Below are 19,132 nucleotides of genomic sequence, written 5' to 3'. Positions count from 1 at the left end.
GAGTTCCCATTTTTCTCCTCAAAGTTAGGTTGTGGTACGGGTGGTCCCTGGCGTTCTTGTACGGCCTCATTCCTATTTTCCTGTTGCAGAGCAGTGGAGCTACTGCAGTCCCGCTTGAATTTTCTATCTTTTACTACTGAAATTTCGCCTCTCTTCTTTAGTTCATATCTTTCCAGTTCTCTTGCCTCATGCTCTCCGAGATTAGATACCAATTTCTGCGTGGCCTCCGTGACACTGTATTCGGCGGCCTCACGCTCACTATGGTCCGCAATGACCCGAGTCAGTTGCAAAGACGCTTCTAGTAATATTTTTTTTTCACTTCCCCCTTTCTGCTTCACTTAGTGTAGACATTGAGGGGTTGCAGGCTAGGCGGATGCCCTTAGGTGCAATTTAGTGAGATAGATATTTGGTTAGTTGTTCCGCGTGTTTTTCGTGTTGCACCCGTTTTTCAATGATTTTCCTAATCGATAGAAATGAGTGGGACCATGCGTGTTTAAGACTGCCCGTACCTTTTGTTTCCCCGTGTCATTTGGAAGCCGCCGCCTTGGTCTTCGCCGCATTCGTCCGCCTGGTGTTGTAAGGCCTCGATGGTGGGAGTGGCGACGTCGTCACTGCTGGGACCCTGGATGGCTCTTTGTGTCCCTCGGCTCCCTGTTGTTGAGTGGGTTTGGCACTGGAGTATTTATATATATAAATTCTGGCAGAGAGCTGCTGATCCTAGGCTAGCTGTTGTCTTCTGCCTCTTCTGTCTCAGCTTTCCTCTGGCTGCCCCGTGCTAGCCCAGCCCGATACCCAGTGCCGCTCTTAGTCTCGCGAGAAGCTGACGACAGTGCTTCATTCATTGTGGTGCTCCGCCCCAACTACACTGTACCTTAAATTAAAGATCTGCTAAAGGTGTCTTTGCGAGGCGCATAGGGTGTGTCGTGGTGGTCAAGATCAGCCTTACTGTGATTGTGGGAAAAGCTGTGCGAGACTCCTCTCTGGGACGGAAATGACAGTTTTATGGTACTCGACGTCTCTGGCCATGAAGTGGCTTCGCATAAAATTTGTTGATGGTTGCGGCGAACGGCACATGACTGCCTGCTGTTGGTTGCAGGCTCATCCCAAAACGCTGACGTTTCTCCTGTCACCGTTCTGAAGACTGCACAACATGCTTAGCTCTTGAATGTCGCACATTGTGGCGTCGAGCTTGCCTCATATCACGAGTTCATTTGCACCTCGTTATCCTGCGAAGCGTATGTGTCCCTCAGCAGGCTTGTTTCTAAGATGCGTTTCGATGCAGCTCGTGATCCTGTAGTGTGTGTGTACAGCTTGCTGGGGTAGTTGAGCTGGTGTACCCTGTTAAAGTCTCTGCGCATGACATGTCTCGGTAGGAAGCTGTCTCACCAGCCGGATAGTACGCTTGTACTCACCCGTTTTGAACGAAAAAACCTCCATCTGGTAAGAAATCTCGGCATAGGGCTCCAATCATTTTAGACCCATCTAGTGGCCTTCATCTGGAAAGCCTGTTTCGGGATGTGGTGGATCGTTGATCGTGCTGCTCAGGATCACGGTGTGGTTGGGTTCAGTAGCTTGCAGATGGTCGAGAACAACAGGAATGAGCGCTGTCATGCTCTCAGACGATAACGAAATTCAGGGCAGTATTTTCCACTGAGGAAAGTCTGGTGGCGTTATCTTCAGCTCGAATACTGACGTAGGGTCTGGTACATACAAAGGAGGACTACTGCCGCTTTGGTCAGAATCATCGGGGACATTAGAGTTCACCTATGGACAACATAGGGGGCACGGAAGCCCCTGATGTTGTCCATAGGTGAACTCCAATGAACCATTTGAACTATTGCAGCCTCAAGGCGGTTTCCTTCTCAGCCCCGTCCTCGGTAAAAGTATTGCACTAGCTGAAGACACACTGAATCCACCCTAGAGCAGCTATTACCTTGGAGCTCCACTCCACCCAGGAATTCAGCTTGACACTTTCATACCGGTGTCATGCCACTGCTCCCACATAAAAGCAGTCCCCGGCCATGAACCAGCAGGCCACACGCGCTGCTAAGGCAATGACGGCTGCCACCCAATGATCGGCATTGTTTTTAAAACCGTAGAATTTGAGTAATTAGCAGAGCGCATGCGATGGTTCTCAGGCAGGTGAAAATCGAGAATGTGCCAACGCTAAACCGCTAAGTTGAGTGAGAGCTGTGCGAGGACACGCGTAAGCTCTCTGTGGTTCTCGGGTGAACTGGATTCAATATATTGCATGGCTGCCACCGCCAGCCCGGCATTCATTCGACAGATTGTTTTACAGCAGCAGGATATATCATCGAACTGCATGCTATCAAGGCGTTAAGCTCAAAGCGGAGTCGCGTGAGGGTACGCCGCACCTGCTCGGCGCTATCTAATGACCCACATACTGAGCCAGTGGCAATGTTGGAGAAGTGGGATGTGTTGGGTGTGGTCACGGTAGCGGGTGGCTTGTACGAGTGAGCTTGTACAGTATTACAAGCGGCTGAAGAGTCAATAGAGAATCGAACGAGAAGCTGTCCTGAAGGTAAGCATAGGCTGCGTTCCTGGGGGACGGAAGACCACGTGCTGTCGTGGTGGCATCGGGGTACGCCAAGGAAGCCCGACCAGTGTCTCTTAGATGCTCACCCGTTAGCAGAGTCTTAAACACGGGATTCACCGGAAGAGGGCGTGACGTTTTTGAATGACAGGAGCCTGGGCACCTTCTTAGACAAGAGTGGTAGTAACGTTCCTGCGAGATCGTACCCTGTAACCACCGAAAAGGCATTTACACCGTCCGTGGATGATTTGTTGGGTGCAGCAGCGGTGGGGTCGTGAAGTCCATGATTTAGATAACTGTGACGAATATCAGCTCATGTGCAAGGAATGGCCTCTAACATTCCAGCACCAGCTATATTGATGTTTTTCTTCTGTTTTCTCTTTTTTCAACGTTGCAATCCGGTGATAAGTCAGCGTGTGGACAGCAGGTTGATCGATAAGTACGGCTTTTTGCCAGTGCAGTAAGTCGAAATTACAAAATAACTTTGCTCAATAAGTCACATTCTATTACGGTTTTGTGTGCTTATTAACCATTTAGATTGTGATGAAAAATTCGTAAACAAGGGTTGTGTTGAACGGACGTTTTGACAAACAGACTTGTCTTCCTCAATGCTAAAACAGAACTGATTTATTTAATAGTATTCCCCCATTTGGCAGGCTTTCAGGCTATAATAAAGCATATTAACAAGTGACCTGTGGCAGTTCATCAGAGAAGTGATTTTTTCTGTACCGCGGACGTGCTCTTCTAATGTCAAGGGGATGTGCTGCTCTCGTAAAAACACGTGTATCATTGTCGAGGTACGGAGGAGTAAAGGGATGCGAGAGCTTAAGTGTTCCTGACCCTGAGGCATTGGACAAGTATCAATGGCTTCTTTGAAGGCCCAAGCCCTGTGAAGTGATGTGTTTCAGGATTTTTTCGTTCCTTAGATTACGAAATGTCACATCAGACTATGCTGTTCGGTATACCACAGTACGACAAGACGAAATTCAGAAGGGTGAAACAACAGGATGAGTGTTAAATAGGCCAGCCTAACCATTTACTGAGCTACAGTGATGCAACGACGTATATTGCACATTCGAATTTGTAGGCGGGTCCTAGAAGCCAGTGATCAAATTCTCAATAAATGAATAAATCGATCAATCAATCCGATTTATTGCATTTCAAAAAGAAAATTGCCGAAAGTAACTGCAGAAAGTCTGTGGATATCAACTCCACAGCACTTGATCCCAACGACGTTTATCTGCGTTTACGAGGTCACTGCCCTTCGTTTAATGGTCGATATGGCCCACTGTCACAAGATTTCATAGAAGTAACATTACTTTGATGCTTAAAAAACACTCTTTTCAATTCGTGTGCTTTAAGGCAATTGCTACCCATGAGGGAACAGCATGGTATAATTGTTACCTGCAATACAACGGCCTGTGTACTGTTCTGACACAATTTCATGTCATGAAAAGGCCAAGCGTCAGCCATCTGTGCCATCTCCAAGCAGAATGAAATCTTCCAGCATCGTTTTTTAAATAATGACCACTATATCAAAGTTTGAATGAGAAACCACAGCAACGCATCACAAAGGTGTATTGAACTCATTGCTATAACATCTATTGAAGAGCAAGTGAAGAATTGTCATTGTTGTTTTTTTTAGTCAAGATATGATAAAACAGCCACCATACAAATGCTCTTTGCTGTTTTGTGAACATTCCCCAAGTTCTATACCCTTCCGCGGACAAAAATAGTGTCAGCTAAAACCTTGCTTACACTGGTTCCATTTTAGCAAATGCATGCTTTGTTGTCGTCGACTGTCAACATGTTCACTTGTTTTGGAAGCCTGTTCTCGTGAGGTGCCTTTCCTGTTGTTTTTGAAGCCAGTCACTGTAGGTGTAATGAGCAACCTTGGACTAAAACGTTTAAATATGGACGCAAAGTTAACCAATGTGAAGGCTAATTTGCAGCTACTTGTGCAGTGTTTTGTCAGCAGTAACTAGCTTTTCGTAAGAACAAAGTGACGAGTGGCTCATGTAAGTATCCTCAATTTGTTTACATTTCATCTCAGATTCGTTGAACATTATCATGCCTCAATATTGTATCATAAAACCAATGTACTCGAACGCGCACGTACAAGGCTGTAGCGAGCCTGTCACGCATGTCAAGCAGCAACAGCTGTGTTACAAATAAAAGATGAAGGAAAACAAGCACGACATGAATGGTTGAATAATACATTAGTGTGAGGGCAGTGAAGCCATTTTGGAAAGAACGGCTGTAAATATTCCACAAAAACTTATGTGTAATTACCACCTGTCCTTAGAGCCAGCTAATTATCAAATGGTACTTCTAAAACGAGTTCTTGATTTGAAATTTGCTGGAGAAAAGCAGCAAAAAACGACAAGGCTGAAGGACAAATGGCGCACTACAGGAGCACTTCTTCGATTTCTAACATTTATTTTTGTCCGTCTTCACTTTCCGTATCTTAACAGAAGTAAGCTAGAAAAATGAAGTAATTTTTTGAACTGCCCAGTCGTTCGCCAATCTTCCAGCGTGGTTGTGTTCCACATATACTAGGCTCTACTCTACTCCACTACTTCGGGTCTCTTTCGTCATCGTGTTTACACTGCTAAGCATGTACCAACTCGTTCAAGTAACAGTCTTGTTCAAGTTCATGCTTGCTTTACTTAGACTAGGCGACCACATCCGCGCCATTCACGCTCAACAGTATTCTTGTCTGCTGCGATGGTTGCTGAGTTACGCTTTTGTATTATTTTACCGTTTAGCTTTTTTTACACTCTGAATAGAAAGGTGAGACGTCCTTAAGGATAAAATATTATTAGTACAGGGTCATTTATATACAGCTGATAATATTTTAGCCACCTCCCTACGCAGCAACATCCAGGCAGCGTATAGTACAGCAATCTCTCAGTGAGAATAGTGTGGCTTTGGTGGTCACAATGCTTCTCCTGGAATCTCAAGCAGTCGCGGATGCATCAAATGTTTATTAGAATGTAAAAACTTGTCTTATATTAGGCTTGCACGCACGTTGAAGCGATCCGGATGCTTACTGCTCACGCAATAAACAAACTCGGAATTCCGAGTTCACAAAGTTGTAACTTTTCTTGTTATTCTTAGAATGTGAAAGTGCATTTCTTGGCTAACATTAAGAACACACAAAAAATTCTGAACGGTGGGTTTCAAGATTTTTAAGAAAACCCACTTTAATCATTGACGTTTGATTTATATGTGTAGAAATTTGTTCCGCAAAATGTCACGAAGTGAAGTAATGTTCGCCATGAAAATTAGTTTTCTCAGCTGACTGTCACTGCGCCCTCACTGTGCCATGTGTTGAAAAATTGTTGAGGTGCAGCATACCCAGAATTTTTTATATATCTGTGGGGAAACTTTTAACAAACCTTTGTACAATCTCGAGTGTGCATTTGCATGTGCACGTGAGTGTATACACGTGCGGAAATAATTTTTGATAAATTTGAACCTCGGTAAATATTCCAGCAGTTATTAGCTCGGAATATAGGACAGCTGTCCCGAATGGGTGATGGTTTCCAGCTCGTATTGAATATAATGGTGCATATTTTTTTACAGCGAAAACTGTTCGGTGATTCCAACAATAGTCGCGTGTAGCGCCATAGTTGCCCGCAGCCGCAGCCGGTGTCCGTAACCACTATTGCACGAAATAAAACAAGCTTGGTAAATAAAATCAGCAAGAGCACAACGGGATTCAAATCCGGGTTCCTTGCGTACCAGGTCAGCATTCCACCGCAAACCACTCCGGTGCTTGAAACTCCGTTTTAAGCTTGCCTTAAGCATGCTTGATGTCGGTAAAGGAATCACGTTAGTATGAGTAACAAAGAGTTTTGGAACAGCTAAGGAACGATCAGACGTCCAACAATGCGAAATGCGTAACCAACCAGTGGGTAGTCCAATGCTCCAACCCATTACAAAATCTTGTTCTTGATCACCTATCCCCTGTGGCGCGCACTCACTTGAGGCAAAATTCTTCATCCTAATTAGCCACTGCATAAAAAACTTGCACGAAATTTTGTGCAAGCGCTTGGTGGATACCACGCTTTTCCGAAGAATAACGAGGTATTGAACGCCGGCCTACTACACAAATAATATGATTGTCAATGGCATTGTGGGCATCCAGCAAGTGTGCTTGTATATAGCAGTTACCAAAAAAATGTTTAGAAAAGGCTCTGAAGAACCGGTCTTCTTCCTTTCGCTGTGACTGTGCTGCGGGTTCTGCGTAGGGCTGGCGGTTTTTTTAAAGTGGTTTTCTTCTGAGAAACGCCATAAGCTTTATTGGAGCCCTATTCATGCTTTAAACGATTGAGGGATGATTGTTCTCCCTTAAGCTTTTATATTTTATGGTAGATAGTGACGACAGCAACAATTATTTCAAACATATATGAAAATATCCAAAGATAAGAATACAATATAGAATAAATACAGATTTGTATATCAGAGCCTTTAAATCACAATAAGGTACCTAAACACGTCAGCATTTTACACACAGCTGCAAAGCTCTTCTAATATGTTACAACATAAGTTCGCACATATGGCTACAGCATTTTCTTGGCATGTGCTGGCGGGTAACAATTTTTTACAGCTCTATTTGTGCCATCTCCTTCTATCAACATGAAATAAATAAACATGCACCTATAAACAATAAACAACGCTGCTTGAACTTTTTGTGTGAGCACCAAATGTCATGTCATGCAGTGCTTTCAGGCGGCTGGAAGACCTGCCAATTATGAAGGCTGCCACCTGTTTTGTGCTCTTTAGTGTTGCTGTAGCAGTTTCGGGTGAGTTTGATCCCTTTATTCGGCTACTGAATACGCAGCTGCATGATTAACCTCATTTCATAGTTAAATCTAATCAGCTGATATTTTTCCGCCGTGCAGCCGTTTTCTTTTTTCCATGGCTCTAGGCACTTGGTTTGAGAAAAATGTCTCCATTTTACACACCTACAATTATTATGTCCACATGCAACTAATTTTTGTACCATGAAGCTTATCTGGGAAAGACACAGCAATTTAAAACTGGAGATAATAGTAATAATACGTGCTGCATATACTCTTCTGCTTTAAGCAGTTGAGGCCCTTAGAGTGAACGCTTGAAAACATTATCAATGAAAAGCCACAACGTAACGTATATCCTGCAACGAGACTTGCTAAAATGAGCACTTAGAATGCTCATGGAGAAAAAAGTTCGACATATCGCACGTACCTTGGGGATCAATGTTATGTGAAGCATGCGGATGGTGGATGAATATATTACAATTTTTATATTCAGCGACACGCTACAAAGTGGGGCTAAATATATCTATACCAATACTTGTACAGATATACGTTAAAGGGCCGCCTAAGTTTTATATAACCCGCACTTTACAGTTGCGAAACGATGCCAACACCAAAATGGATATTAGCGGTGTCATAAGCGGAAAGCTGATATGAAGCACTGGTGTTCGCGAGGAGGGTATCCCTGGACACTGCTACTTAAGCCAGCTTCATGGGATGGCGCCCAACTACGATTTATGCTAATGCGACGGAACGGCTGTATCAAAGGAGCTCATTCATGATATCTCTAAATATATATTATATAGCACTGCAATCACAACTGACGTTTGCGAACATTAGGGTCTATTACTTGCGAGACCTGGCGTGGCTCTGTGGTAGAGTACTTGATTTGCCACGCTGAATGCATCAGTTTGATTCAAGGTAAGACCCTGACAATAAATTTTGAATTGTTAGAATGAACGCTGCTGATGTGAGCTTTTTCTTAACGCTCACGAGTTCAATTACCAATGTCTAGTAAGAACACTCTACTAAAAACAGCGCAATTACAGTATTGCAAATCATGATTATGCTGTAAAAATTTTATGACAATGTAGGTAACATTCTTCAACTACCTAGTACTAATGTTATTTGATTCTTCTCAGCAAACTAAACATTTATTGAGCATCAGATGCGCCAGGTCACAGCGAAGCTGTTCAACGAATGGCATAACAATATGCATAAATAACCCGCTTGCCTTCTCTGGATTCCCAGAGAAGGCAAACGGATTAGGGGGAGACAGAAAGTTAGATGGGCAGATGAGATTAAGAAATTTGCGGGTATAAAGTGGCAGCATGTGAAAGGACTTTGTCCGGCAGTGGCCGTAGCCATACTGCTGCTGCTGCTACTGCTGATGATGGTAATAATATTTACCGCCTAATTCAAAGCAACACCTCAAACTTTACATAGCACAATCGTTATTTCATTCTGGCTAAGCCTCACTCAGTACAGTGGATTTGGAGGTAATTTTGGAGACATGGAAAAATTCTCGTCACGTTTATACTTTTTATATTAATGTTTTTAATTACTGCATGCACACGATCTATGGTATCCTTGGGTTGAAGGGGAGGCGCTAATATACTAAATTGAGTTAATTGAATACGCACCCATGGCGGCTCTACATTAACAGGGGTCATACAGAAGGTACCCACGCACATGGCTAAAATTGCAAGTCTGTGGATTCTTGATAAGAGAAACCAATCCGCTCCATCCGCTCCTATGACGAGTAGCATATACGAATTGATGTTGAGCGCGTAAAAAGACTGGAATACTAGTATTTTTACGCAGCCTGTGGGTATGCCCGAAAATAAAATTTCTCGCTTTATGTTTGTCTTGCTTTTAAAAGATAATGTTTTCATCTACGGCTTCAACATGATTTTATACATCAAAGTCTTTATCCGAATTACATAGTTTTGCACGGGTTTGTCAGCGGATGGAGTGATAGCATAATTCCTTTTTGTTATACGCTTCTCTTGCTTGAGAAATCAAACATTTGCCCAACACATGTACAAATGCACCTATGAAGTTGTTTGTAGTCATTCTAGTCAGCTCTCAAAGCCAACAACAATAGGCGGGAGCTTTCTTTGGCACATTGTGGCAGGTATGAATAGTTTGAAATCATTCAATGGCAGAACTCCTATGAAGAAAGAAGTAGTGTTGAGTACTTTTCTCAGGATAAGACATTGGTGATTGTTTGTTTAACAGCGTATTTTGTTTTTTGTTTGAAGCAACCCGCACTGAACACGAGGCTGACCATGGAAGCAAGAGAGAGGATAATCCAGGAAATGTACCTCAGCCTGGACTGCAAATCGGGTCACCTGATGATGGGAGTACATCACAAAGTTTGTCAACTAATGACCGAGGCAGCCAGAGTGTAGGAAGTGTTTTCGGTGGAGCCCAGGCGTTACGTGATGGCCAGGAAGATCGGTATAATCTCAGAAGTCAAATAACAACCAATGAAAACCAGGGTACTATTATCAGAAGTAGTGGCATTGCAAGCCAGCCACTTATGGATATGTTCCAAAATACTAGACATAACAGAGCTGGTGAATCTGCGACTAACTCAAGGCTGTCAGGTGCTCGTCCGAATAAAAATAGTGACCTTGAAGACGTGAGTCGAGCCTACAGAGACGACTACCGCCTACGTGGTCCTGTTCAATATGGCAGGCAGAGTAGTCAAGGAGAGGGTTTTGGCCAACTATCATTGAGACGTCAAGACAGCCAGCGTGGGCAGCAAGGAGAACGAAATGAAAGACGTTATGGCCCACCCTCATGGAGACCTGAAGACAGTCAGAATGGTGGACAAAGAGAACAAAATGACAGACGTTATGGCCGAACTTCATGGAGACCTGAAGACAGTCAGAATGGGGGACAAGGAGAACAAAATGGAAGGCGTTACGGCCGACCCCCATGGACGCCTGGAGACAGTCAGGGTAGGGAAGTAAACCAAAATGGAAGACGCTATTGGCAACAACAATGGGAAGATTATCTTCACCGCAGCGAAGCCGGAAGAACACAATATGACAGACGTTTACGACCGCGCTATAGTCGTAGCAGTGAAGAATACGATAGCCGTAGTAGAGAGGAGTACGACAGTCGTAGCAGTGAGGAGTACTGGCCAAGAAGAGGAAGTGGTCGCCGGTATCGTAGGCGTATGGGCGATGATAGCAGGGAAGATCAAAGCCGTTCTTTAGAACAACGCCGTTTGAGTGCCACCGAGATATTTGAAAAAAGTGGCTAAACAAGACACGTGGTTTCTGTACAGGGCATCAGACAATCTGGCAAGTATACGTCTACAGTAATAAATTAGAGTTGCTATCTTGTTCACTAACTGTATAAGTGCCGTCCTGCTAATTTATAGTCATAGTATGTGAACAGCAACTCTACCGTTTGAATACATCATTTGACTTAATCTGCTAAATACAAGAATTGAAAGATAACCCACGAAAAATGGCGATATTGCAGCTAGTAGCATAAGCGCTATTCCACAATTTTTTTTCTTTTTATCGTTTTCGCGAAGCCAGTTGCACAAAATAAGATGGCTAATGAATATCCTACCAGTTGCATTGATTGGCATCTTGTCCTTCGAATGCAAATTTTTTTTAGTTTCTTGTAAGGCAAGCTGCTCAAGAAGCCAACATACTAAACATCATTGCGCATTAACTTTGTGTGTACTTAAGTTGCAAATTTACGTGGGCTTTACAAATTATATTGTTTAATAGGCAAATTGGCGGTAGAAACAAGATGCTTTGGTTTCATGGACACAAAGTCAGTGATGTTTCTTCCGTAGTTGAGTACTACAAAATAAAATCGAGTGAAGTGTCTGAGGATATATCAATGGCTGAAGCGCAAAGTAATTACCAGTAAATAGCGCTAATATTGAAACTTCTTGTATGAAGGTAAACCAATACGAAGCATTTGTAGACTGGAGAAAATGTTTGTTAAATAGTTTGATGTCTTACTTAACAGTTGCACAACGCGAAGTTATAATACCATTCAAGATGTCGTAAACGTCCCGTATTACAGAATCAATATTGCCACATTGTACATAGCCGTTGTTTTGCAAGCTGACATGTTGTTTGGGCACTATTGGTTGCGTAGAAAAACTTTTCTAAGGTCATAGACATTAAGGTATTGCTAACGTTTTGAAGGTGTTGAGAAAAATGTTTGAGAAAATGTAGAAAGAATATGGCTACCAAGATGACAAAGAAGTCACCCACTTTCATAGCCCTCATTGTTCTGATAATAACGTATCCCGTGTCTTGGTCTTGTTAGTTACTTCTCCCATACCTTCTGCTAGATGATCAAAATCTCGTGTTATGCTATCTTACACCATACATTTTCTTGTACGGTGCGAAAATTGACTTAATTGTCTATAGCCACTTGAAACATGTTTACCAAGTCTTGCAGTTGCTAGAAACTTGCGAAGTGATGCTTCAAGAATCTTATTGTAAAATCTCCTGAATGGGAAAAAATTACAGCAGTTCATTTCACAACATTTGCACGACTAAGGTACACGGACATTTTCATCATATCAGATATTGCACCGCATGTCTAGTGAGAACACTTGATAAATTCTGTACAATAAAAGCTTCATATAAAATACAACTTAGTTGGTGCTTCTTCGTTTTTTTTGTACAGTTAGGAATTGAGACAATTGGTTCTGCACAATTGCTTCAGCAAAATATCTCCAGAAAGAGTGGCAGTTAGGCATAGTTCAAGGTCCTTCAGAAAACGTGGTGCCATATGTGAGTCTTCACAAAGTGTTTTGAGAAAGCAGTCCTCCAGAATTTACTTGAAACGCATACCATGCTAGTCATGCAAAAATGGAGGATGAAAAACAAATAAAAAGGCGTGCGAGCATTTTGTTGCTACGTAATGTTACGAAGAAGGGCGTAGAGACAAGTACAAAACTGAAAATGAACTCCACATTCAGCTATTCATGTCCTGACGACTAACGACGGTTTGTATTCAAGCTGTATACTTTGATATGGAACGATACAAAGATCCTTATGGGAAGCACTTTGAGGAGTGCTACCTACAAGGGTGACACCCCGCAGAGGGTTCCTGACTGCAGAATGTCAATCCTTTATTTAGGTCATTACATCGTCCTAATAAAAATTCTCGCTTTTTTTTCTTTTCAGCGCTCAAGGGGAATCCCCTTGAAGTGATTTCGCAGATGCCCATGCAAAGTAACTTTCCGCGAAGCAGCTGCCGTCACTTGGCAACATCAGCTTCACCTGGTACCAAGCACCGTTACATCCAGCACGGCAAATGCAAGAGTCCTGTATTCAACAAAGCAGCACAATTGTCAAAATTAGTAACCGTCGAATGCTTGACCACATTTATCTATCGTTCTAAACGAATACACGCCGGAATATCAGTATCATTTTGAAAATAAATATTAGGTCCTGCCCAAAACAATGAATGTTTTTCAAAGTCTTTTTGAATACTCGTTTGGTTGTGACGCTGACATAAAGTACATTAACTGCGTGCATTTTGTTTGTGTGCCCCAAACTCAAACAGGTACGGCTTACAAAAAGCTTAACACTGCACTTTTTTTAATTTCATTGTTTTGATTTGTCACGAGATTGGTAGCAGGCAGCGCAAAAGGGAACTAGAGTTTCGTTTATTCTTAGCTCAATAAAAGAACATCACTTTTTGAGATACCTGTGACCACACTTGCTATGAAATGAAAAAAAAGGGCAGAGATTTACCCTCAGCACTATAAAATCCCGTGGTTTTGTTTAGTATATTTGACCAACAAGTGTTTAGTACTATGTATGAGTACGCCTATATTATTCGGCAACTTCAAAGAAAGCCACCAACTATGTTGTTGTGGGCATTCATTACGGTAATGAGGCCCGTTTCTACAGAACCACCAGTACCATGGCGGGCAGCGTCATACAACCTGACGCTGTTTCCACACAGAGTCCATAGTGGCGAGGGTGCAGTTGTTGCGCTTCAGGATTATTCTCGCGTCGCTGGGCAGCAGCATTATGCGACACAACGCGCCTTAAGTGCGCTATGTTGGGCCTGCGTCATTGGTGCCAGAGGTCATCGGCGATGGATATATGTAATGCACAAAGTGAAAATGGCTAAAGAGAAGGCAGGAAGCGATGTCTAAAGTAAAAAAGGGAATGGACCACTCTTACCCAACTTAAGCGTCATTCTTTGTTACGACACGCATTGTAGGCGCCAACCCCTTAACGGCCTCAGCTTATTGTCTAGCAAGGACTGCCTCATACCCCCAAGGTTATCATCCTTACTGTCAATTATATAGGAAAACTCAAGGTTGTGCAACATAAAAACAAAGAGGAAGATGTAGTGCATTGTAAATAAAAAGCGAGAGATATAAAACAATATCGAATTACTTAAATAAAGAGAGACAAACAGAGAAAAATAGATTTTTTTATCCCTGTTAAGACTATATTCGTGTAACCTTCTAGAACTTTTATGAATTTGTGGCGCAGTGAGAATAGCACTATGACTGTCATCAAACTCAACATACCAAGCAATAACATGTTAGATGTAGTAAATGTTATTCGAAGTTTCTCAAGCTTACCAGTGGTCATTTCAAGGAATATGTGGCGGAGCCAGAAAAAACGATGGCATGAAAGGAAAACCTTGTGTATAGTTTCTGGTTTACTGCAAACTGCCTAGAGGTTGGTTAACAAGGAGTGAGATTTAAAACGGCTATATTATAACCGCAAACTATGCGAAGAGCGCTTGTTAAGATGACCTCGCATTGAAGTGAAATGACTGAAATTGTCAATTGATGCGAACTGCAGATGTCAAAGCTGCTCAGGTGGAAGGACAGCTATTTCGTAGTTTTTGCTAACAGGCTTACGATTATTTCTTCTGAAAGGAAGAAACAACGTAGGATTATATTGTCACGACGCAGACACAGCAGGAGTTCGATATAGAAGAGCTCACTTTAATTAAAAATGAAAGGCGCTCGGAAAGAGGACCGGGCAAGAGCTTCGTCTTCCTCTCTGGCTGTGCGAGCTCTCCTCTGCAGGTTGAATGCGGCATTTGTCTCCCTCCAGGAAAAGCATCGACCCGATGCTCGGCTACAGAATACGCGGTGTATCTATAGTTGACGTATTACGCAACTGGCTCACTGAAATATGGCTTCATTCGCACAACGTGTACGATTTCAGATTTTTGAGCTCGCGAGGAACTGTCAGGGATGACCTCATAATTCACGTCACTTAGGCGCCGTATAACATTGTAGGGACCAAAGTACTTCTTCAATAACTTTTCACAAAGGCCGCGTCGGCGAATAGGGCTCCAGACCCACACTTTCTCGCCAGGTTGATAAGGGACGTATCGGTGTCGCAGGTTATAACGTTGTGCAACGTAACTCTGCTGTCGGGCGATTCGCACGCGTGCTAGCTGCCGTGCCTCTTCAGCTCGTTGGGTAAAGGCTTGAACATCCGTGTCTGTATCCTCGCAGTCGTGCAGCAGCATGGCATCAAGCATTGTCGTCACTTCACGGCCATAAAGAAGACTAAATGGCGTGCTCCGTGTAGTTTCCTGCTGCGCCGTATTATAGGCAAACGTCACGTATGGTAGAACGTCGTCCCAATTTTCATGATCCACGTCGATGTACATACTAAGCATATCAGCAATTGTCTTGTTGAGGCGTTCTGTTAAGCGTTGGTTTGTGGGTGGTAGGAGGTAGTTTTTCGATGCGCTGTTCCACTCAACTCAAGCACTGACTTGAGGAGCATAGCCGTGAAAGCGGTACCTCTGTCTGTTATTATAACTCTAGGAGCGCCATGCCTCAGAAGGATATTTTCAATGAAAAATCGTGCCGCTTCTACTGCGGTTCCACTTGATAAAGCCTTTGTTTCTGTGTAGCGAGTAAGATAGTCCGTAGCGACAATTACCCACTTATTTCCAGTATGCGAAGTCGGGAATGGTCCAAGGAGATCCATTCCGATTTGTGCAAAAGGCATGGTGGGCACTTGAACTGGTTGCAACAATCCGGTTGGTTTTAAAGGTGGCGATTTTCGTCGTTGACAATCCAGGCACCTGCGCACGTAATGCTTTACAGTGCCTGGAAGCTTCGGCCAGTAGTACTTTTGTTGGATTCTGGCCAATGTGCGCGTGTATCCGAGGTGGCCGGAGGTTGGCTCATCGTGGCAAGCGCTCAGGATCTCATCGCGAATGGATGTCGGGACGACAAGTAAGTGGGCATTTCCGCTGGGGGCAAAGTTCTTCTTGTATAGGACACCACTGTGCAAGCAGAATGATGGCAAGCTCCTTGCAAATATCTTGGGAACGCTTGTAGACTGGCCGTTAAGAAAATTAATAAGAGGGAGCAACTCACTGTCTTCTTTCTGCTTAGACGAAATGGTGACCGTGTCGACCACTCCTAAAAATGCCATGTCATCATCTTCTGAGACATCATCTTGCTTTATAGGCGACCTGGATAAGCAATCAGCATCAGAGTGCTGTCGTCCCGACTTATAGACGACCGTCATATCGAATTCTTGTAGGCGTAAGCTCCAGCGCGCTAGCCGACCGGATGGGTCCTTCAAGTTGGTCAGCCAGCAAAGAGAGTGGTGGTCGCTGACTACGTGGAAGGGACGGCCGTAGAGGTATGGGCGAAACTTCAGAACTGCCCATACTACAGCAAGACATTCCTTTTCCGTTGTGGAATAATGGGACTCGGCACGGGAAAGCGTCCTACTTGCATATGCAATCACTCTCTCGGCTGAGTCTTGCCAGTGGACGAGTACAGCGCCTAAACCTACGTTGCTGGCATCAGTGTGGATCATGGTTGGAGCGTCCTCGTCAAAGTGAGCAAGGACAGGGGGTGTCTGCAGGCGCTGTCGTAGACCGTCAAATGCTGCTTGTTCCTCTTCGCCCCATAAAAATGGAGCATCGTCTCTCGTTATGCGTGTTAAGGGCGACGCTATGTGCGAGAAATTGGCGATAAATCTGCGGTAGTAGGCGCAAAAGCCAAGAAAACGTCTTACGGCCTTCTTTTCTGTTGGCACCGGAAATTTTCGGACGGCGTCGATCTTGTCGGGGTCCGGACGAACACTTTCATGGCTCACCACATGTCCTAAGAATCGGAGTTCCTTGAAACAGAAATGACATTTCTCAGGTTTCAGCGATAAGCCAGCGGACCGTATTGCTCGAAATACTAATAGCAGCCGTCTTAGATGTTCCTCGAATGTTGGTGAGAAAACAATGACGTCGTCGAGGTATACCAGACACGTCTGCCATTTAAGGCCTGATAGGACGGTATCCATCAGTCTCTGAAATGTTGCTGGGGCTGAGCACAATCCGAAGGGCAAGACTTTAAACTCGTAAAGCCCGTCAGGCGTAACAAAAGCAGTCTTTTCTCTGTCCCGCTCATCTACCTCGATTTGCCAATAACCGCTTTTCAGGTCCATCGACGAGAAGAAGCGTACATGCCTCAGCCTGTCAAGTGAATCGTCAATACGCGGTAGTGGATATACGTCTTTCTTTGTCACGCGGTTCAGCTTGCGGTAGTCTACACAGAAGCGTAAGCTGCCGTCTTTCTTCTTAACTAGCACTACCGGTGATGCCCAAGGGCTTTTTGACGGCTGAATGATGTCATCATTGAGCATTTTCTGGACTTGTTCTTGGATTGCTTCGCGTTCTTTCGGTGCCACGCGGTATGGGTTTTGTCGAATTGGTCTTGCCGTCTCTTCCGTTATTATTCGGTGCTTTGTCAGTGGCGTTTGATTTACCCTCGAGGTCGACGAAAAACAATCTTCAAACTGTCCGAGAATATCTAGAAGACTCTGCCTCTGCGCTGGCGATAAATCTGTGCTCACGTCGACAGGCAGTGGTGTTGAAGCGGCCGGTGTCTCTGCCTGTTGTACTGCGAAGCACTCGCGGAATTCTACAATTTCTTCGAAGTATGCAACTGTGGTACCCTCTGCAATGTGTCAACCCTCGTTGCTGAAGTTTGTCAACAGGACCTCTGCTTGCCCAGACACTACACTGACGAGACTTCTGGCAATAGCGATTCCTCGAGAGAGTAAAAGCGTCGATATTTGTTCCGCGACACCTTCTCCACTATGCTGAGTGTTACACGTGACAGAGACGAGGCGGCATGACAACGGTGGCATGGTCACGTCGTCAATCACGCGCATGGGCTTGCGCTGCAGCACTGCGCTATGGTCCGCTGAGAAGGTCAGTACACCGTCCGGTATATTTATAATGGCACCGTACTCCCGCAGGAAATCCATACCCAAGATGGCCTGTTTACAACGCTCAGCAAGAATAACGAAGGTTGCCACGAATGATGAATCCCCGATCTTGATTCGTGCGGTGCACTTTCCGGTAGGTGTCAGCAGGTGGCCTCCGGCTCCTCTAATTTGCGGCCCCGTTCATTCCATTTTTACCTTCTTGAGTTGGTCGGCCAGACTCGCACTCATTATTGAAAAGTCCGCACCAGTGTCGACCAGTGCGGTCACGTCGTGACCGTCAATTGAAAGTGTAATGTCGGCGGTGACAATCTCGTCTTTCGTCGGTTCATTCGAAATGTGCGGCACTTCATGCGGCGGTAATGGGGGATTTTCAAATCTTCGGCAATTCGCAACCTTCCCCCCTAAGGTCGCTGCTTTTAGTTTCCCCGGCGTGGACTGGGAGACCTTCCTCTCGCCATGTCCGTGGTGCTACCCCTATTAGATCGGGGAAAATGACTTGGGGAGGGCGAGCGTGGCCGGAACCCAGGAGAAACGTCTCGCGGGATCGTCGCGCTCGTTTCAACGTTGCATCTTCCGTCGAAATAGCGCCGAGGGGTTGTGGACGGAAATCCTTGATACCCGGCAACGCGATGAGGACAATACCGCACGATGTGGCCTGCTTCCCCACAATGGAAGCACAGGGGCCTGTAGTCAGGGGTACGCCATATGTCGGTTTTGCGGAGTGGGGGTCGCATCGGCGTCGACGTTTCCTTGTCGTACCAAGGCACTGTCGGTGGCTGTTGCTGGTGGTACTGTTGAGGTGGCGGCACGTTAGATCTAGGCTGTCGACGGAGAATATCTGCATATGTTGGCCTTACTATTTCAGTGTTCGGCTCGGGAAGTGAAAGCGCTTGCCTTATTTCTTGGCAAACAACTTCTGTGACCGACGCAATCGCGCAGTCATTCGGTGTGGCAGCGAGCTTCTTCACCTCTTCTTGTACAATTTCGCGTATCAGGTCACGCAAAGAACGCTCGTCAGGTGTCACGGTGGTCACGGCGGTTGCGCTGATTTGTCTGCTGTTGTTTGGACGGTCGTACTGGCGGTACCGTAGCTGTAGTGCGCGTTCTATGGCGGTCGCCTCCTTCGAAAATTCGTCGACGCTTGAAGGTGGGTTCCGTACGAGACCAGCAAACAGCTGCTCTTTAACACCACGCATGAGGTGGCTGATCTTTCTGTTCTCGGACATATCGGGATCGGCTCGATGAAAGAGACGAGCCATGTCCTCAACAAACATTGCAACAGACTCGTTGGGCTTTTGTATCCGAGATTCAAGGAGTCGTTGTGCCTGCTCCCGCCTTTCGGTGTTTGCGAAGGTGTCCAGGAACTTCCGCCGGAACTCGTCCCACGTTGACCACACGCGATTCGTGAACCACGTGCGAGCCCCGTCTTGAAGAGGGAAATACACGTACCCCAACTTCTGTGCGGCGTTCCACCCGTTAACGTTGGCTGTGTGCTCGAACTCCTCAAGCCAGTCATCTGCGTCCTCATATGTGTTGCC

The 19,132-nt window shown here is 44.9% G+C and overlaps 1 long non-coding RNA gene across 1 annotated transcript; it reads left to right on the top strand.

Moving 5' to 3' along the window:
- Window positions 1–4,441: 4,441 nt before the first annotated feature.
- LOC142803944 (uncharacterized) lies at window positions 4,442–12,819 on the top strand. Its single transcript, XR_012894382.1, has 4 exons — window positions 4,442–4,572; window positions 7,283–7,365; window positions 9,624–10,676; window positions 12,540–12,819. It is a non-coding gene; the product is annotated as an uncharacterized LOC142803944 (long non-coding RNA).
- Window positions 12,820–19,132: the final 6,313 nt, after the last annotated feature.

Source organism: Rhipicephalus microplus, chromosome 3 (genome assembly GCF_043290135.1).
Source record: "Rhipicephalus microplus isolate Deutch F79 chromosome 3, USDA_Rmic, whole genome shotgun sequence".
Classification (NCBI taxonomy): Eukaryota; Metazoa; Arthropoda; class Arachnida; order Ixodida; family Ixodidae; genus Rhipicephalus; species Rhipicephalus microplus.
Note: the sequence above shows the minus strand (reverse complement) of the source record. Positions and strands in the feature narration are given on the sequence as shown.